We start from the raw sequence: 10,445 nt of genomic DNA, 5'->3' as shown, positions 1-10,445 counted from the left end.
CCTTCTAAGTGGTCTTCCTATTTCCAGTTTCATCATGCTCTAATCCAGTGTCTAAAAATTAGCCTGAAAAGGCTTTTAAAATCTTTATCTGATTATTTCACTGCACTGCTTGAAATACTAAAAAACACTTCCCATTTCTCTTAAATTCCAAACTGTTTAACATATTGTAACCACTTACTATCTGACTCCAGTTTCTCTCTCCAGTCTTACATATTATTACTTTCCACGGGGCAGAGCAGGGGGACTGGGAAACCATAGTCTCCATTTATTCATGATTTTCCTTTCTTCCTGGAATTCCCTTTATACATACCATCTTTAAATCATTTAAATACAAGTTCAGACGTGATTTCTTCTGGGAAGATCTTTTGACCCATCTTCCCATCTTCAGATAGTTACCCTTTTTACATGTATTTATAGTATAGACTATATTTCTATATAAATCTTCCAGGGGTAGCTCAACACTGTACCCAGAACCATTCAAGTCTGATTCATACTTCAGATTCTAGGCTCAGTTCTGCAAGCAATAAAAAAAGGACAGAGATATTTATCCCTATAGTCACTTCTCCCTGTTTCTTCTGCCTACAATTAACTTCTTTCCAGAACAACTCAGAATAGTAGTGACAATTTTTTTCCAGAGTAGACTGCTACAAAGTAAGCCTCATTATTTGGTTCTAACAAGGTAATCATTAAACAGTCCAACATCAGAACATTTCGCAAAAGTGAGTAAATTATGGGAATCTATCGTCACCTTATTGCAGATACATACTCCATTTGTAAGTGCATGTGTGCATGTGAGTATATATTATAGATACCATAAAATTCTAAAGCTGAAATAGACCTCAAAATACACTTAGATCTATTCTTAACTTCAACAAAATGCCTTCCAAGTGATTGTGCATTTATGCCTTAACACCCCCAATCACTGAAAGCTCAATACCTCACTAAGACAATTCATTCCTATATTAATTATTTCTGACACAGAAGAATCAATTGCATATCAAGACAAAATTTCCCTACCTATAGTTTTAACCTAGTTTTATTCAGTAAAGGCTGTATTTCCCAAGTTTAATCCCTCTTACAAGAGTACTTTCAATATTTAAGGGCAATAATACAAGTTCCCAAAATATCAGCTCTCTCTTTTAAATATGTGTCTTCATATTGCACATAAAAAACAATATTGTTGCTTTGTATAAATAAAGGAAGGGGGAAAGGGAGAAGGAGAGGCTGTAGGGAGGAAGAAAGAGAGATATGAAATAAGAGAGATGGGTATTTATTTGAAAGAGGAGGTTAGACTATGTATGAAAAAAAAAGTCTAAGGTATTCTCTGTTTAAATCATCCCAATAAAAAGACATTATGGCCTATACAATTAATGATGCAGAAATTTTCCTTGAGAAGTTTGTTAAATAAATAGCTACATATAAACTGGAAATCATTTACTTTTCTCAGGAATAAAAAAACATATTCTCAGATGAACAAATCTCTTTATATAAGTAATTTTTTTTTTACCATTGGTTTTGGTTTTCTTCTATAATTTCCTTTACAAGCAACTGCTATTAAATCTCCTTGACATACAACAGTGGCAAAATTTAGAAAAGTAAAATCCAACAGCTTTTGGATATGTTCACCTTTCATTTTTGGAATTTGTTTGGGTGACTAAGGCAGGCAGATGCTTCTTTACATCATGTAAAGACTGAAGCAGATTTCAAGCTCAGTGCAAATGGCCCTGCATATTCATCATACTCCCTATTTATAAATGGCAAAGGCAACAGTGATCATGTTGATTAGCAATAGGCATCTGGTACTCAGGATCATTAAGAGGTTATGAGAATGTTCTAGGTGTCCTTGAGTCAAGAAAAGTAAGAGATGGTTAAAACAGACATAAACTGTCTATCAACAAAAAAATTCAGCATCCACTTTCATCTTACTCTCCTCCCATATACATTTAGCAGAGGTGATATAAATCAGCACATTCACTATGAAGTAACCAATGGTTGTTAACCTATTTTGGCAATATTATCATGAAACAAATGCTCCCCTGTTGTCAGATCAGCCAATGAAAGCTTAGCATGATTCATATAGATTACTGTGCTACGATGTCAAATGGTGATGTCCCAAGAGCAAGCCATGGAAGTAATCACCATCAAAACACATATTTCTGGCATCCCAATCAGACAGTGGGACTACATAGATACTCTCTGTAACTTTCATACTACAACTAGATAAGGAACCAAGAATGGATACCATTACTGCTTACCCCAGAAGTCTTGGTTTATCATCAAGAAACCTTTCCAAGATTATTAAAATGGAGGGAGATCTCAAGGAAAACTAAAATGTTCTTTTATTTGAGAAAAACAAGAAATGTCGTGCATAAAAGTGACCAAATCCACCATGGAATATAGACACGTAAATGGAGGGGATTTGTGATGGAACCGGTATCTAGATATGAGACTTCGCTCTTATGCATCCACTTTTGAAAGTTAGTAACTGAGACCAGAGCTGAATCAGTTTTGAATGTTTTTACAGTTGTTGGTCAAAGAGAAAACACAATCACGTTAATTAGGTACCCTGAGAAGAGTGAATACTCCTCTTACAGCCACTAATCCAAACACTGACCATTTGTGATGCAGTCTTTTAAAGAGAAAGATATATATGCCTCCACTTTATCAAAAAATTATAAATTCTAAATTTCTCTGCTTCTTATTTGATGAAATAGAAGATGTTTCTCCACTTATTAATGAAACTAAAAGTAGCATAAATATATAGAATGGGCGAAAAAGATCTGTAGGCCAAAGTCAGCTCTTTTCAGAGAATCTCAGGCTAGACCATAATTTCAGGGGTCTGGCAGCTCTGTTTCTCTCCGCCCATATTAAATTTTGGTGACCCACTTAAACAGTTACCTAATTCTGATATTGACTCCGACTCCATTTCATGTCTCATGTTCTCAATACCCTGAAGATACTCATTTCCTTTACATTCCATGAAAATGTGAAGAATTATGTTACTGCATGTGCCAAGCACTGTGCATACATGGTTTTATATCATCTTTACAACATCCCTGTGAGACAGGTATCATCAACCCTTTTTCCATAGTAAGAACAAAAACTCAGAGATATTAAATAACTTAATATCTTACAAATTGTAAACAGTAGGGCCTGGATCCAAACATGGTACAGTAACATGTTTGTTTGTGTTTTCAACACAAAGATTAAAATATTTACTCTATGTCCCTTTATGGAAAAATTTTGCTTACTCTTGATATAAGATATATACCTTGGACCTGGTAAAAAAAAGTAGGTCTTTGATACTTTCAACTTTGTGGGGCAGATGATCTTTGTGACCATTACCAACATTGTTGTTACAGCATAAAAGCAGCCATAAACAAATGAATATGGCTATGTTTCTTTAAAACACAATTTATAAGAATTATCAGTGGGCCAGAGTTGGCCTATGGGATGTAGTTTCATGAACCTTGTCTCATACTATTTCATAAAATGTTCAACTTGATAAACAATCAGCCAAAAATTATTTCATACAATAGAGTTTTCGTACAGAACACTATGTGTGTTTTATTCAGAACATACTCTACATAACTGATATAAGAGTTTTCATTCATAATATCATATAAGCATAGTCAACATCTGGAGTCAGCCTGAAGGTCTCAATGCCTTTTGTAGAACCAAGTCTCAAACATAAGTCAGAAACCCACACTCTTAGTATAGATGGGGTCATAGGGCAGAAGCCATCCTGAGTGTATCTGAGAATAGTCTGGGAACCATTAACAGGCTTTCTCTTTAATGGTATATCCACGCCTCCTTATCTATTACAGCATGCTCTCTTAAAATTAAACTTCTATATATTAAAAAGTCAAAATAGGATAAGTAACATGATAGCATTTGGTCTATGCTAAGAGAGAAAGACAAATGCATGGATTATATATATATAGATATTTTGAAGAAAGAAAATATGTGGCTTCTAACAGTTGAATAAAAAAATTCATTTAAGAATTTTTTTTAATTTTTTAAATATTTTTTAATTTATTTTTGAGACAGAGAGAGACAGAGTATGAGCAGGGGAGGGGCAGAAAAGAGAGTGAGACACAGAATCCGAAGCAGGCTCCAGGCTCTGAGCTGTCAGCACAGAGCCCGACGCGGGGCTCAAACCCATGGACTGTGAGATCATGACCTGAGCCAAAGTCAGATGCTTAACTGACTGAGCCACCCAGGCGTCCCAAGAATTTAAGAATTCTTAGGATACATTCCTCATGATTGTGTAAAGTCTTATATATGTGTGCGTGTGTGTGTGTGTATGTGTATGCATGTGCGTGTCTGTATGCAATCCCACAGAAAGTTTCCATTGTTCTTCTTTCTTTCATGTTTTTACACCATTCTGTTAAGATTTTTGACACACTGTTACCTAATGAAACATGACATGTTTAATTAACTGTTTAATATTATTCTTCCATGATAGATTAGAAAATCCACGAAGGTAGGACCCATATTTTTCCTGTTCCTGTTATGTTCTAAGACACAAGTACAATGTCTGAGGCATAGTATCCACTTAATAAATAATTGTTGACATAATAAATTGAATGATCTGTTTTTATTTAGATGAAGCATAAATAAGAAAAACTATGCCCCAAACACTTTTTTACACAAATAATCTTCAATGAGTAACATCTGCAACAAATTTATGATCTCATTTCATTTTTGAGACTAATTTTTTACATTTTTTTTTTTCCTGGAGGGGCTGATAATCCATCCTTACAGGCATGCAGCAGAGAAGAAAGAATGCATTCATCTGGATCCTGCACTTTGTCAAATTGGAGAATCAGTCTTCAGCTGCTGTCAGCTTAGATGGTTGAACCGAAACTGCTCAATTAAGCCTCTGATGGAGTATCAAGTAGATTGCCACTTTGGGCTACTGGATCGATAATAATAATTCCTTGTATTTGTATAGCAAGCACTTACACTTCCAAAAAGTACTTTCACATTTATTGTCTAACTTTATCCTTACAAGAACGGGGTCAAATGTAAGAGTCAGATTACCTTTTCCGTTTTACAAATGAGGACAGTTGACAACCAGCAACGGTAACTGGCACCGTCAGCAGAGAAAGAACCAAGTATAAGACCCTAGGTTTCCCACATCTGAGGTAACTGCTTTGTTCACTAGATAATCCTGCCCCATGACATAATCACCTTCTATGATGGACATGTAGCTTTATTCAAGTGTAGTAACAGAACCACAGTTAACCATTTATCTACCAGTTCTAAGAAGACAAAAATGATGAGGATCAAGCACAGTTGTTTCATGATCTGCTACCAGATCAGAGAAAGCATTGCAGGGGAGACAGTGTGGCGCAGTGCAACGATTATAGGCCCTGAGGCCAGACAAATGTGGTTTCTATTCCCAGCATTGGGACATATCAAGTTCCCAGACACATCTGAAAATAAGCCTATAAGGTATGGCTACTAGGTTTGTTTTGTTTAGATTGGAGGATTAAATGTGATCATGTGTGAGGGAGTAGGCATGTCAGCAGAATTTTTATTTATCTTGTCTAAGATTACTAGATGCCTTCCCAATGTCCACTGGTCTCTTCCATATCATCCATCTCAATAAAAAAATCCAATTTGATAGTGGTGGCATTTTATTCAATAAAACTCTTGTTTCCCAGAATCCAGATAAATAAGGAGTAAGTGACCTGGCTTTGTCCAATGACAAGTAAAAGCAAGTTGTCTGGTAGGATTTATATGGCTGAGAGACACAGCATATGCCTTTTTTCTGTGCCCTGCCACTTCCTGCCCAGCATCTGAACATAAAGGTGGAGAAGACACCTGTGACCACAAGGAGGCATAACTACATCCTAAGGATGGCTGACAGGATTTTACAAAGACTCTGAGACCCTGATTGCATCATGGAGCCACAGCTACCCCTAAATACCCTACATTCAAATCTTCATCCTGTGACAGAAAATAAAGATACTAATTGTTTAAGTCACTCTTTGGGGGAATATCTGTCACAGCCACACAAAATTTTCATGTGATATAACTAATTTTCTTTTAGTCAATTTTTAAAGGATTTCATAATCCAAATGGCATGGCACTAATTGGTATAAATTTTTTTAAATAAAAATAAATAGATAATATGCTGATGTGCTCTGGGTCAGCTACTGACCCAGAACATGACTTAGTAACAAAATTCATTACAGATGAAGTCAGAGATCAAATTCAGGTAGGTGTATCAGACCCAGAGCATGAGCTTTCCCCATGATTTAGGGTCCAGTATAAGTTGTGTTTTTTTGACTTGCCAGCTACATACGTCGTCAGACATATATCTGAGTGCTTGATATGATGCTCCATAATTAAATCCTTACAACACCTCTATGAAGATACGGGTGACTATTATTACATTTTTCAGATGAGGAAAGCAAATTTTAGAGATGATGAGAATTTTATGAAGAGATGAACAGAAGAATTTCAGAGATGATGAACTTCCCAGGAGAGCACTTCTAGGGAGGAACAGAGTTACAGAGACTCAAATGCAGCAGAATTTGATTCTAAATCCACATTTCTAATGACTATAATATGCCGCCTATCCACCTACAGAATGTCAATGTCCCAATTTCTGTTAAGAGAAATTTGAGTACCCAAAGCAGAAAACTTCTTCGAGAAAGTCTAGAAGTTTGTTTGTACTAGTTGGAGAAGAGGCCACACCACATCAAGATTTCACTTTTATTCAAAGCTGTGTTTTAGGGGGTTCCATGCTGACTAAATCCATAAAATACAATATATTCTTCCATTAAGTCACTAATAATGTGATAGATTTCATACAGCTGAAGGAGTCAAAGACATTCCTCAGCATATTCGGAGTAGTGTTCTTGGTGGCTGATATCTACATTTGTTGAAAAATCCCATTGTTAACCTTTCAACCCCTAGGGATAGAGATAAATCAGTCTCCACTGCCTAGTAGAAAATTATCAGATTTCTTGTTTCATTTTCAAAAAGTTCTGTCATGTGAAGCCAGACAGCAGCCTTTCTGTTTTCTTCCCCCTAGCATCTGGAATACCCATGATCTAGGATATATTTCTGTGGATTTGGAGCCTAAAATGTCACCACATGCTGCTGCTAATAATAACACATAATAATAACTGCTGTGAAAGTTCTTTAGCTGTCAGCTCTATTTTTATTTCATTTAAAAAATAATAATTTCAATGTCCATTGCTGTGCCTGAGTTCATTTACAAATCAAAAACATATTTCGCATTAAAAAAAAAAAAAGAAAAAAAAACCCAGCATCCAATTCATTCAAATCTTAAGCTGCAGGCAAAGGAATTGCCTAGGCTGCTAGCAAAGAAAGGTGGTGATTTTTTAAGTGGCTAGGAATTGAACTAGAGCACCAAAATAGTTAAACAGGTTCCATTTATAGAATCAAAGAAGTGGATTATCTTTGAATTTTTCTGGTTCAACTTACATCTATTGTATTAATATTTCCTACTTCATGACCCCACACAAAATGCATAAAATATGCCCCATGCAATGATTCTTTACCCTGGTATTTCCTTTTATGGGATATTTATTCTGAGCCACTCAATTCCATTTTAAGAGTCTGAACGTCAATGGCAAGGTGTTCCTGTCTGTTTTGTTCCTGTTTATGTTCAGAGTAAGCTGTCCTCCCTGAAGCTTTTACTCAGTAACTCTGATTCTGAGCTGTACGACCAAGAGATTCTTGAACACATCATGTTCCAATTATTTAAGATGGCAAGCATTTAAGTCCCAAGACTTTTTGTGACGTGAAACATCCTATATATAAAATTTTATTTTCTCTTTTAGGTTAAAAATTCCTTAATTTTTTATTCCTGGTATAGCTACCACAATTTACAGGACAATGAGATGTCATGAAAAGATGTAACAAAAAGAAAAAGGAAAAGCTACATCAGGAACGCACATCTAATTGGCATCACACTGCACTAATTCATAGTTGCACTTTTTGCAGAATGTGGCTAGTACAGTCCTGGACAAGAAGGGATTCCTGTTTAAGGTACAGTCACTTCTCTGAGTATGTGGATCATTATTCCTCCTGTGGCAGATTTCTACAGTTCCTCTAATGCACTGGGGACGACTATCTCCAAGTCACCAGCAGCTTTCCTGACAACTCTTAACTCTCTCTCCTGCTGAGAACTGTAACACTTTTCTTCTGAGATTTTTTTTTTTTTTTTGCTGGTTTGTTTGTATGTTTGTTTGTTTGTTTGTTTGAAGAACCTTCTGCAACTATAGCCACCATTTCCACCGCCAGACCCATAACCACCACCACAGGGACTGCGGGAACTTCTCCGCAACTGCCCCCCTTCACAAGTCCATAATTGGATTGCTGTTGTCTACTATAATTCCCCAAAGCATTATAGTTCCCACGACCACCGTAGTTACCTCCAAATTCTCCTCCTCCGTTGCCATCGCTATATCCTCTGCCCACCGCCACCATATCTGCCACCTTGGTTTCCATATCCTGGTCCACCCCCATCATAGCCTTCTCTACTACTGTAACCAAGACCACTGCCATAGTTGCCACCACCACCTCCTCCGTAACTACCTCGCCTGCCACCACCTCCACCACCATAGTCTCCTCTTCCACCAGAGTCACCACCACCTCCAAAGTGGTCTCCATGACCCCTAAAGTTGCCAGACCCACGTCCTCGACCTCTTTGCGATCCGGCCGACTACATTTCTTATTTAGAAAGGGCCTTTTTTACTTCACGATGACGCTCATTAATAGGGTGGTATTTCTAAATGACAATTTTACCCATGGTATCATGATCATCAAACATTACAACAGCAAATCCTCTCTTTTTTCCACTCTGCCTGGCTTCTGTAACTTCTACAGTTTCACTACTTGTTATATGTTTTCAAAGTAGTCTCTCAAAATATATTGTTCTGTATCTTCTTTAATCCCACCAACGAAAATTTTCTTCACTGTTAGATGGATACCAGGCTTTACAGAGTCCTCTCTAGAAACAGTTATCTTTGGTTCCACTACATGTCCAACAACCTCGTGTGGCCCAGCACACATTGCTGCGTCCACCTCCTCCACACAAGAGTAAGTCACAAAACCAAAATCCCTAGGGTGTCTGGGTTGTTCAGTTGGGTAAGCATCTGACTCTTGATTTTGGCTCAGGTCATGAGGTCGAGTGCCTCATTAGGCTCTGCACTGGCAGCACAGAGCCTGCTCGGAATTCTCTCTCCCTCTCTCTCACAAAATAAATAAATAAACATTTAAAAAAAAAAATGGAGTATTCTCCTCTTTATAAAAAATAAGAAACAAAAAAAGCAAAAAAAAAAAAAAAAGCCTGGAACATTTTTGGGGGGTGGGGGGGTCTCATCACCACACAATCTCTAAGTGTGCCCCATTTTCAAAATATTCTCTCCAGCTATCATGTGTAGCTCAAGTCACCAACAAAGAGTTTTTCAACTGCTCCCGTTTCTTTGGATCATGGCCCTCCTTTCCCCACCTACAGCAGTGATGCCCAAAGTTGGGCTGGGGTGACTTTACCTCCATTTTGAGATCACCTATATATAAAGTTTTAAATAACTCTACAACATCTAAGATAGAACTTACTCAGTTGACTTTATAGAAAAGAACCCATGTTCAAAACTAGCAGAATCCTAGATGTGGTCTAAGGACATATATAACACAAAGTGAAAGGGACAATAATCTTTCCCATGAAACCTTTCCATAAAAATGATGTGAGGATGGTCCAGATTCCTTCAACACCCTTGTTTTCAACAGCAATCGTCACATAAATGCTCCATCTAATCTGACAGTATAGTAGGTGTCCTCCACCCCTGTGCCACACCCAGCCCCACTTTAACCCTATCCCTCTTCCTTACTTCTTGTCTCTTCCCTGGAGTTGCAATCAGTAGACCACTACTACCTACCTTTGGCATCAGCCCTTTCCTTTATGGAATACTCTTAACTAATCTTCCTTCAAATAACAGCTCATTCACTACTTCCCTAACCACCCAAGTCAAATATCATGCTATAAAACCTCAAAAGGACATAGATCTCTGCATCCACAACTTGTAAAAGGCATCAAGCAGTGTGATTTTACATTTATTCAATAACCATCTGTCTATCCTTTTAGATTATAACTGCCAAGGGGAAGACAGACTGGTTCTGGTTTTGCTTATGTGTATCTTCAGCACTGGGCTCAAATCTTAGTTCACAGTGGATGATCAGTAAATGTTTGCTGAATTAAAGACTGAATGAGTAAAAGAAAAAAGAAATAAACATAATTTTTGGAGAGAGAAAGCAGATAGATTAGTGGCAATAGTTTTAGTACAATAAATGGACTGAACCCTAACTGCCTGTGTGTGTGTATGTGCACATATACACCTGTATGTCTGCATATGTTCATGAATTAAAAGGAGGTGGCAGAATGAGAATGTAGATAAGCA

General features: G+C 37.2%; 1 pseudogene; it reads right to left on the bottom strand.

The window, feature by feature from the left end:
* Positions 1–6,367: 6,367 nt before the first annotated feature.
* The window catches only part of LOC109255829 (heterogeneous nuclear ribonucleoprotein A3-like), a 130,624-nt pseudogene continuing 126,546 nt past the window's right edge, over positions 6,368–10,445 (bottom strand).

The sequence above is a fragment of the Panthera pardus genome, unplaced genomic scaffold (assembly GCF_024362965.1).
Source record: "Panthera pardus isolate Hobbes unplaced genomic scaffold, ASM2436296v1 HiC_scaffold_20, whole genome shotgun sequence".
In the NCBI taxonomy this organism is placed as follows: Eukaryota; Metazoa; Chordata; class Mammalia; order Carnivora; family Felidae; genus Panthera; species Panthera pardus.
The sequence above is the reverse complement of the archived record's forward strand: the minus strand, read 5'-3'. Positions and strand labels throughout refer to the sequence as shown.